The sequence below is a fragment of the Ailuropoda melanoleuca genome, chromosome 4 (genome assembly GCF_002007445.2).
Source record: "Ailuropoda melanoleuca isolate Jingjing chromosome 4, ASM200744v2, whole genome shotgun sequence".
NCBI lineage: Eukaryota > Metazoa > Chordata > Mammalia > Carnivora > Ursidae > Ailuropoda > Ailuropoda melanoleuca.
In genome coordinates, this window is record NC_048221.1 from 35,357,957 (window position 1) to 35,369,671 (window position 11,715).

Below are 11,715 nucleotides of genomic sequence, written 5' to 3' on the forward strand. Positions count from 1 at the left end.
TATAGGTATATATACAAATTTTAACAACATAACAGATCCTTGGAAAGATATACAAGAAACCATTACCCTCAGTACTTTTGGAGAGAGGAGCAGCTTGTCTGGGAAACCGGGCTAGGAAAGATCTTATTACTGTATACCCTTTCATAATTGCCAGCTTTGGGACTTTATGAACATAATGCTTAGTCAAGCATTTAATGTTCATTTCAGTGCTTATTCAATGCTTATTTGTACACTTATGTACAAAAATTAAGATAACACAGGGAAGTATAGAGAAAATAAAATTTCCCCCTTATGTCACCACTAAGAGCTACTGCTATTAATATTTTGGTTCATTATTCCAGTCCATTCTTCCAGGCATATGAACTGAATAATCTTTTGTCATCTGTGGTTTTTTTTTTTTTTTGGCTTACAAAATCAGGATTTCTCCATAGCATTTTTACTACTACCACATAATGTTTAATAGCTGTCTGTTAAGACTCTTTATACGAATATACCATAATTTATGTAAGCAATCCCCAATTGTTGAAGATTTGGACTGTTTTCAATTCTCACACGCACAAGGAGTTCTTTAATAATCATCTCCTATAGTTAAATAATTATACATGTGTAAGGTTATTTCCTTAGGATAAGGTGAATACATTCTAAGAAGTGCAATTGCTGGGCCCAAGATTATGAAAATGGAAGGCTTTTCATATGCCTAAGTGATCTGCTCAATATTTTTGCAAAACATCCCCAATACAGATATGTATTGAATTATTTGCAAGTCACATATATAACTATTCTAATATACCACTTATAGATATTTATAATACACATGATAAATATTCTTAAGTGTATAATATTCATAATTATGTTAATTTTTGGCATATGTTTTGTTATACACACACCCACACACATACAGCTATATAACAAAACATACGCAGAAAAATCAAATGTGAGAAGTTTTAAATGGATGTTCTAATGTTTTCTTCCTATCCCAGTTATTTATTTTGAACACCCCAAGGTTGGGAAGCTTTTCACAGATATGGCTAAATGACTCCCAAGAAATTTACTACCAATTTACTTGAATGTTCACGTTTAAAGCAAAGAACACACGTGTTTAGTGACAACACAGCATTGGCCTCTTGCCTGTCAGGTCTTCCTACTGTCCCTTAAAAGGGACAGAGGGGCATGGCTTCAGGGGGCAGGGAGGTAGACCACTTTGCAGATAACTCATTTACCAACCATCATCCCATAGACTTCGTGTGACAGTGGTCTAAAGAGACTTGACCCAGAAGAGTTTTGTGTTCAAGGTGGTTTGGGAAATGTGAAGTTCTGCTTTTGCCTTTTAGAGAACTGTATAGCACCTGAGTTTTTCAACACTCTGAGAACTCACACAGAAGAAACCAATTTATTTAACCTGATATTCCCCAGCCTCATTTAATTCATGCCTCCCCATCCCCACAAAAAAGTAATTTATTAATATCCTGTGCAATTAACTTTCCAAAATGCATACTTTGGGGGCGTACTAATCTAAATATGAAAGAGAAAGACCTGGCATCAGTCTGCTGGATTCATGTTCCAGCTGAACTCTTTAGTGACTATGTGCTATTGGACAACTTACTTAGCCCAATTACCTCATAGTATAAATGGGATCCGAGAATAATAGTTACCATATGCAATTACTGAGAGTACGACGTGAGGTTATATATAGATACACAAATTAAGTAGGATTGTGCATGGCACAGAGCAAGCCCTCAGTAAGTGTTAAATATTACTAGTCTCATCTTTCATGGATAACCACAGAAACATTTAAAGAAAAACAAAGGCAATTATAAAATGCAACACATTTTATAAACCACTTCCATGAGAGAAACCATTATATTAATGTCAATCAACAAAAGGCTTGAAAAAAGTCTTGCTTTTATAGAAAGCAAGAGGCTTTTAGATGGGACTGTGTATGAGGAAAATAGAACACCACCATTTGCATGTTAATATACAGCTCTCCCAAGAAAATGATCTGAATTGTTGCTTGTAAGTTTCAGGTTTAAATTCTCTTCTGGTGACCAAACAGTTGGGATGCTCAAAAGCAGATTGAAGAACGCTGTAAGGGGCGCTCTTCCAGCCAACTTCCATCCTGCTGAATGAGTCCAGGAAGCAAGTACGTCTCTCGCAGCTGCTTCCGCTGTGCATTTTACTCATATGCTGACAGAGAGGGTTTTGCTGGTGTAATTAGCCTCATTTGACACACAGATGATTGAGTTGTGCTTTCTCTTAACGATGTTGTGCGGCTGCCACGTTAGCAGCTTCTCACATCAGAATCCAACCAGCGTACCCAAAGGAAGCAGCTAGCTGTGGGACTACTGAGTTTTCTAGCCAGGTAGGGCATCACAGATCAGAATGTCTGGCAGAAGTTACAGAGTGCACTGATGCCCCAGGGCCCACCCAGAAGCCACCCAGTCAGACTTCTCTGGTTTGGGTTCAGGAATCTGTATTTTTTTGAAAGCTCTCTGGGTGATTCGGATGTATAAATAATCATGGGAATCACAGGGCTATTGCAAGCCGCCCATTTTAAGGATCAGGCTCAGATAGCTTAAGGAACTGCATTTGATGAAGTTCACAACACACTACCCCAAATACAGCACCTTGGAGTATGGGATATTTTAAGCTGAAGGTGTTTCAGAAAAGGCAGGGGCAGGAAGGACTCTCTGATCTCTCCTTCCCTGCGCTCAAGCAGGTCCTAAGACCCCATCTGGGAGGTGCCCTCCCTTTACACAGAGCAAAGGAGCATCCCTAGCTTGTGAGACAGGACTCCAGGAGGAATCCAAACGGGCAAGCCTTGCTCAGTTTCCCCCAGTTTACTCCCCGTAGCTCATATCCTTTTGTCACATGTTTTTCCATGATTTTCTACTTTTCATTAAACTTAGCATGAGATCACTCAGGTTTAATAATTCTTGGGGTATTCATTTCCATATGAAGGCTCCTGTGTCATGTAAAACTTCTCTTAAGTACATTTGTATGCTTTTCTTTTGTTGATCTGTCTTTCGTCAATTTACAGGGTCTCAGCTGGAGAACCATGAAGGTAGTAAGAAAATATTTTTCTCCTCGCCTACACTAGGCATGTCCACTGGGCACTTCAGTTAGTTCATCTGCAAAAGTGGGATGATAATTGTACCTACTTTAGGATTTTTTTAAAAAAAGATTTTATTTATTTTGAGAGAGAGAGAGAGAACGTACGCACACAATGGAGGGGGGAAGGGCAGAGGGAGAGGGAGAAGCAGGCTCCCTGCTCAGCAGGAAGCTCGATGTGGGGCTTGATCTCAGAACCCTGGGATCATGACCTGAGCCGAAGGCAGCCGCTTAACCACAGATGTTTAGCCAACTGAGCCACCCTGGAGCCCCCAGCTGCTTTAGGATTTTTGAAAAACCAAGTGACACAATCCGTGGTAAACAATTATTTAACATTAATTATTATATTTTCACAAATAAATTGTATGAATTTTTTTCTGCCTAGAAAGTGCCTGATCCCTAACAAATATTGCTCAAGACTGACATAAATGGCTGTTTGGTTTTATTCTTTCCCAGCAGCACAGAGAATACATGTAAAAGAAATATGTAAAGCTTGAGACATTTATGAAAAGTCCTGCTGGTAAAAGGAAGCACTTCTTCCTTTGATCCTCTTATTTTTCCATCCCACATTCATTCAGGATGAGAAAATGATGGCTAAGCCACATCCTCCTTCAGCCCCCAGCACTAGCTGTAAATGAACATGACTTCTATAAATGGATTCCAAATGTTACTAAATAAATCAGTTCTGTCCTGTTTATGGCACCCTATTCTCTTATGCAATTCCATCTGGATCACCAGCATTCTGCTCACTGGCTGCAAATTGCCCGAAGACTTTGGGAGAGCAAAATAAATGCATGGCGCTCTCCTCAAATTTCCCTGACCCATGGTTGCATTGCCTCAGGTTGGACTCCTAAATTTTCGAGGCAGGTGTTTCTCTACAGCCAAAATATCCAGCCTCTTTTGCTTTTACCAGACCCCAGAGTAGCTTGAATTACGAGAGGATATTTACTATTTTATCTTGGTTTATAAGCCATCTCACAAGTGTGAAATTGAATTCATTTGATTTGGATTTAATTCAAAGATGAATTAATTCTCTATACTTCTGAAGGGTGAGAGGATGTTATTAAACTACTACTAAAACTGCTACTACACTAAGTATTCCCATTACTACTATTCCCACCAGCTTTGCTACTTACTGCTGCTACTACGATTCCGCCTTTTGTTGCGGCAATGTTTATTACTGTTGCTACTACTATTGCTATTAATATGACAGCTGGCAGCTACTACTACTGCTATTAATTTTATAGCCACTTGGGGCACCTGGATGGCTCAGTTGGTTAAACGACTGGATTTCGGCTCAGATCATGATCTCAGGGTCATTAGATTGAGCCGTGAATTGAGCTGGTATCCGTGCTGGGCTCTGTACTCAGCAGAGAGTCTCCTTGAGATTTTCTCCCTCAGCCCTCTCCTCCCCCCATGTTCTCTCTGTCTCTCTCAAGTAAATAAATAAAATCTTTTTTTAATCTTTTTTTAAAGATTTTATTTATTTACTTGAGAGAGAGAGAGAGAGCACAAGCAGGGACAGCGGGAGAGGTTGAGGGAGAAATAAGACCCATGCTGAACAGGGAGCCCGATGCAGGGATCCGATCTCAGGACCCTGGGATCATGACTTGAGCTGAAGGCAGATGCTCAATGGACTGAGCTACCCAGGTGCCCCTAAATAAATAAAATCTTTTAAAAAAATTATATAGCCACACCACTAACATTTCTTGAGCGCTTAACATTGCTAAGCCTGGGATAAGTGCTTTGTATCTAATATGTCAATTTCTGCACACAACAATCTTACAAAATGGATACTTTTATGAACCTCATTTTACAGATATTAAAGCTGAGGCATGGCATTTGAGCTAAAGACTGACTGCCTCTAAAGTTGGGGCTCTTAAGCAGTGTCCTCTGTTACTTCTTTTCAATCCATCAGAAAGGGCATCTCAAGTCCCTAGCAGACTGCAGATTACACAGCACAGAAAGCAAAATTGCTTCTTAGTGCAGATAAAAAAAAAGGCAAACAATGGTTGAATGTAAGTCATATAATCGTCAACAGCAGTACTATCATCCCCAAACACTTATTCAGAGTGTTGACTTTGTAAGGATTCCTGGATCAAATTGGCTTGGAGATGGCTGGAGAAAGCTAGAGAGATTGATTGATTGATTTGTCAGAGAGAGAGCTTACAAGAGCATGAGCGGGGGCGGGGGGGGGGGAGCATGCTCCCCGCTGAGCAAGGAACCTGATGCGGGACTTGATCCCAGGACCCTGGGATCATGACCTGAGTGGAAGGCAGATGCTTAACTGACTGAGCCACCCAGGTGTCCCAGCTAGAGAGATTTCTTAACCCAAAGTTTAGAACATCCCAATGAGAATTGTGAATTTTTTTTAAAAATTAGGCTACTAGAATTTTAATGAAACTGAAGTCACCCAAGTGATTTGAGGAAAATACAAGAAATGAATAATCCAATCTTTAAACAAATCACATATCAGTGTGAGCCTCCTTTATTAATTTTTGGTAAACATTTAAGATAATTGTGAATTTCTAAATTGAGAAAATAGTCTTTTCCAAACTGATGGCCACAGAAACTCTTTACCACAGGGCATATTATAAGAGTAATGTTCCTCAGGGCACCTAGGTCGCTCAGTTGGTTGAGCCTCCGACTTGGATTTTGGCTCAGGTTATGATCTCAGGGTCGTGAGATCGAGCCCTGCGTTGGGCTCTGTGCTCAGTGCAGAGTCTGCTTGACATGCTTCCCCTTCCCCTCTCCCCATCCGCATGCTTGTGAATGGTGTAAATAAATAAATAAAATCTTAAAAAAGAGTAATTTTCCTCATAATGCATTTTGTGACATGTCGATCTAATCAAGTCAAATAAAGAAAACAGAATGTTTGTGTTTACATAGGGAAAAAAAAGCCTGGAAGGAAATACTCTAAAATGTTACAAGTCCAAGTAGAGGCATTACCAATGTTTGTGTTTTGTTTTGTTTTGTTTTGTTTTGATCCGTCCTTGTCTACATTTCCAGAATAACAAATCAATGTCACTTTCATATTTTAAAACACAGATAATAACCCCAGATGACATTCAAGTTGATTTCAGAATAACTGCCTTAATCTTTTCATTTGGGCTATGAATATCCTGCTAAAACAGGTAAAAAATAAATGCAGGTCTGATGAGACACACAGAACAAAATACTTTAACCCTTAAATCATCTGCATCTTAGAAAACAACAGATGACAAACTCTGTCATCTGTAAATGCAGCAGGCCAATGTCAAGATTTTCTTTTTCGATACCTCACAAATAGGACGTTCCCCAACAACTTTGATAAAAGTCCACATTCTCGAAGGCATAGATATTTTAAAAACTTAAAAACTGAGAGCAAGCCCAAGGTTTCTTGACGGCTGTCGATGACACATTTTGCTATAAGGAGATTTCTTCAATCAAGCTGCAGACTTGCACTTGGTTAAAAGCAAGGGCGAGTGTACAGCATTGTGAATGTACTCAACGCCACTGAACTGTGTACTTAACAATGGCTAATCTGGTAGATTTTATGTTATGTATATTTTACCACAACAACAAAAACTAAGGGTAGCGCAATACATGTAGGTAGCATATTTTATTTGGAGAGAGCCTCACAACTTTCAGTATTTAAAAGCGTGTTCACAGGGACGCCTGGGTGGCTTCGTTGGTTTAGCATCTGCTATTAGCTCAGGTTGTGATCTCAGGGTCCTGGGATGGAGCCCCACCAGGGTCCCTGCTTGCCGGGGAGTCTGGTTCTCCCCCTGCCCCTCCCCCTGCTTGTATTCTTCCTCAAATAAGTAAATAAAATCTTAAAGAAATAGAAATGTGTTCACAGAATTATTTATTACAGTGACCTGGAAACAACCTAAATGCCCAACAATGGGGGCTAATCAAAGTACATCCTATTCTTACCACCTAATACCTCAAAACCTGTTTTAAAAATTGATATAAAGCTGTTTTATTATGGAATCTTATCTATAATTTATGGAATGAAAAATGCCTGTTATTAAATGGCATAATGTGTTAAATTAAAAAAACATATAAATATAATCCACCTGTATTTTATATACAAACATAGAAAAAGGTCTGGCAGGATCTATATCAACATGAAGCAGGGATCCTTGTTTTCTTCTTTAAACATTTCCAAATTATCTGAATTTGGAAGTGCATATGCGCTTTTATGATCAGGAAAAAAACATTAAATCATATCTTAAATGTGTATTAATATATAGGTAATATCCTTATAAGGGTCATTTTTCATCATTAAAATATAGGCTGTTCTGTATGGGCATTATCACGGAGGGGCTAGCAAGGCCCCCCGTTTTACTATGTTTAAGTGAAAACTTAAGAATGGGTTACATGTGAAACTAATACAACATTGTAGATTAATTATACTTAAATTTTTAAGTGTAAAAAAATGGAGATAATTTTTTTTAAGGGAAAGACAAAAAGTAAATGTGTCAGGGAGTTTAAGTATGTGGGGGGAACCAGCAAAGTCAGTATTTGGAGCATGCGTTAACTGCGGATTAAGTTAATTTATAGATTTTGATAGACTTTTAAAATTTAAGATGTTCAGAAAAATGCAATACAACTTCTTCAAAATAAGTATAAATTATCAAATAAGAAAATGTAAAAAAATATCTTAGAAATAAATAGTATAGTTATGGGAATAAACCATAAGATAAAGTCCAGCTGGACACAGTGTATTTCTGAATGGGAATATAGAACTGTGATGTTCGGAATATGGCATGATTCTAGGGCTCCCGCATTTGTTTAACAGAAATTCCAATATAAGAGGGTGGACGGAACGATGAAACAGCAGCATCTGAAGAGAAATTATTTCTTATTTTCCAGAAATGGAGCAAGATTTAGGTCCTCTGAAAGTGTTTTCTGAATACTGACCAAATTGGTTTGGAAACATTTAAAACCCTCTGCAGTTTTAAAACACCTGCACCTCACCATACTTAGACAACTTGTCGTAAAACTAGAGAACTTCAAAGAAACTACCAGAGAGAAAAGATATTATCTACAGAATAACAAAAACTAAGAGCGACAGTAGACATCTTATTCATAGTAATGGGTGTTATCGGCCAATAGAGTAATATCAAAATATGCACAGGTGAGAGAATCACCAAATTCAGGGTAGTGGCTCTCTCTAGGCAGAGGGAGAGGAGTAAAAGCAAAAGGTAACCTAGGACCGCAAAGCTAATGACAGTATTTGACTCATTCAAAAACTATTTGAAGCCTGTTGACAGGCATGTGAAGTGGCACAGCCACTCTGGAAAACAGTATGGCAGTTCCTCAAAACATTAAAAATGGAACTACCATATGATCTAGCAATCCCACTTTTAGAAGTCTATCCAGAAGAACTGAACGCAGGATCTCAAAGAGATATTCACACATCTATGTTTATGACAGCATATTCACAATAGCCAACCCAAATGACTATTGAGTCAACCCAAATGTCCATCAAAAGATCAATGCAATAAGAAAAATATGGTATATCTATATCTATCTCTCTCTATATATATATTTCTATATCTAATGGAATATTATTCAGCCACATGGAAGAAGGAAATTCTGTCTCATGCTGCAATGTGGATAAAACTTTAGGACATTATGCTTAGTGAAAAGGCCAGTCACAAAAAACCCCAAATACTGATACTGTATGATTCCACTTATATGAGGCATCTACAGTATTATATTCATAGAATCAGAGGGTAAAATGGTTGTTGTTAGGGACTGGGGGGAGTAGGAAGTGGGGAGCTGTTTGGTAGATATAGAGTTCCAGTTTTGCAAGATGAAAAATTCTGGAGATGATTTCACAAAAGCATTAATATACTTAACACTATTGAATTATACACTTTAAAATGAATATGATAAAAAATGGTTAAGATCCTAAGTTTTATATTATGTGCTTATTATAATTTAAAAATATCTTAAAAATTGTTGAATGAAAAATAATCAGATGATCAAGATGAGCCCGCTAATACTTATCAAGTGATATTTGCCAGCGACATATCTGATAGAGTTAGTACCCAACATATAGAAAGAACTTATAAAATTCAACACCCCCAAAATTAATAATCCAATTAATAAAGGGGCAGATGACATGAACATTTTTCCAAAGAAGACATACAGATGGTTGACAGACACTTGAAAAGATGTTCAACGTACTGATCATCAGGGAATTACAAATCAAAACTACAATGAGATACCACCTCACACCTCTCAGAATGGCTAAAATCAACAACACAAGAAACAATAGGTGTTGGCAAGGATGCGGAGAAAGAGGAACCCTCTTACACTGTTGGTGGGAATGCAAACTGGGGCAGCCGCTCTGGAAAATGGTATGGAGATTCCTCAAAAAGTTAAAAAGAGAGCTACCCTATGACCCAGCAATTGCACTACTAGGTATTTACCTAAAGAATACAAAAATACTAATTTAAGGGGATACATGCACCTCTATGTTTATAACAACATTATCTACAGTAGCCAAGTTATGGAAACAGCCCAAGTGTCCATCAACTGATGAATGGATAAAGAAGATGTGGTATATTACTCAGCCATAAAAAAAGAATGAAATCTTGCCATGTGCAATGATGTGGATAGAACTAGAGAGTATTATGCTAAGTGAAATACATTAGAGAGAGACAAATACCATATTTCATTCATATGTGGAATTTAAGAAATAAAACAAATGAGCAAAAGTTAACAAAAGAGAGAGATTGGCAAACCAAGAAACAGACTCTTAAGTACAGAGAACAAACTGATAGTTACCAGAGGGGAGGTGGGGGGGGATGGGGGAAACAGGTGATGGGGATTAAAGAGGGAACCTGTGATGAGCCCAGGGTGATGGATAGAAGTGTGGAATCACTCTATTGTACACATGAAACCAATATCACACTGCATGTTAACTAACTGGAATTTAAATAAAACTTAAAAAAAATGAAGTTCAGTTGGTATGTCAAATAAACATCCAATACAGAAAAGAAAAAGATTCTATTCGTTTTTTCTGAACTACATTACAAAATAAAAAGCCACTTTTTAAAAGACTTGAGGGCATTAAGTCTACCAGGGGAAGGTTGCATAAACAAATCATGGTGTAGCGAAGACCACATCACAATAAAATGAACTGCTGATATTCACAGCAACATGATCAAATTCCAAGAAGTTAAGGTGAGTGAAGGAAGCAGACACCAAAGAACACACACGGTGAGATTCCACTTGTAAAAAGATCAAAAACAAGTAAAGCAAAACCTCAGAGATAGCAGTCATAAGAGCAGTTGTTGATGGGGGGTGGGGATTGACTGGAAAGCTGGCCCTGGGGGAATTTCTGGGCTGACAGCTCTCTCTGGATTGGAGTGTTGGTTACATCAGGGAATCTGTTTGTCACAACTCATTTATTTGTACATCTAAGATCTAGGCATTGCATTTAAGTCTCATTTCACCTCAATATACAAGTAAAATTTTAAACAAAAGTTAGAGCTAGAACATTATAGGCCATCTACACGTGGAAAAAAGAACCACAACACCATTGGCACCAACTGCCCGAGGACATGAGGCAACGGGCACTTCAGTGGATTGAAATGCAAGGAGAAATTTAGATACTACAATTCTGTTACTCAGGAAGCATTCATGACATTGGAGAAAAGGCCAGAGCTTCGAGAAACTTTAGAAGCATAACCTGAAACCACGTTCAGTGTCTCAAGAATTTTATCAACTCTTACTAAGGTAAAACCAAGCCTCCTCTTTGGTGTCTTTCCAAAGAAAGGGCTAAAATATATGGTCATTGGAAATAAGTTATTTTTTTCTCTCTTTAAATGTACTTGATTTTAATTATGTAAATCATACAAGTTTATTATAGAAAAAATTGGAACGACAGATCAGCATAAACAAAAAATTGAAATAACTGGTTAACAGATAACACCTGTTAACATTTGGTGTGTGTGTGTGTGTGTGTGTGTGTGTGTTTGAAATGTTGTGACTTTTTAACATTGTTTCCTGTGTTTTTGATTATGGAAGTGGGATTCTGCAAATCTCACTTTGCAAAAACCTGCGGCTGTCTTTACCGGGGAGGAGCCAACAGTTAGATCATGTAATTAATCATACTTGTCCCTACGCTCACTGTGTGATCTTAAACTGTTTTCCTCCATTTCTCTTTTTCTAAAGATGGGTCTCTTGTCATCTAAGAGAAATTAAGTTTGTCTTTCCAGTGTTACCATTCATGACATGGAATGTGTGCTATTCTTTCAAGGTAGTCGTATTTTTCCGTGAGTGGTTTCTTCCTGCAAATATAAAAGCACCTATAATACCTATACGTGTGTATGAAATGTGACCACAAATGGTTATAAAACATGATTTTCAAAATGAACACACCAGAGTTTACAAACCCAAATGAGCATTTTCTTATGCGTAGTCTTTTTGATAGGATATATACTTATTTAAATGGTTCTCCCACTCATTAAAGCATCTCTTCAGTGTCTCTTTGAGAGCATCCATTAGCCTACAGTAGCCTCTGTTAAATATTCTTAATTTGACTATTTTCCATTAGAACACAAGCAATGTGGGGGCACCTGGGTGGCTCAGTTAGTTAAGCGT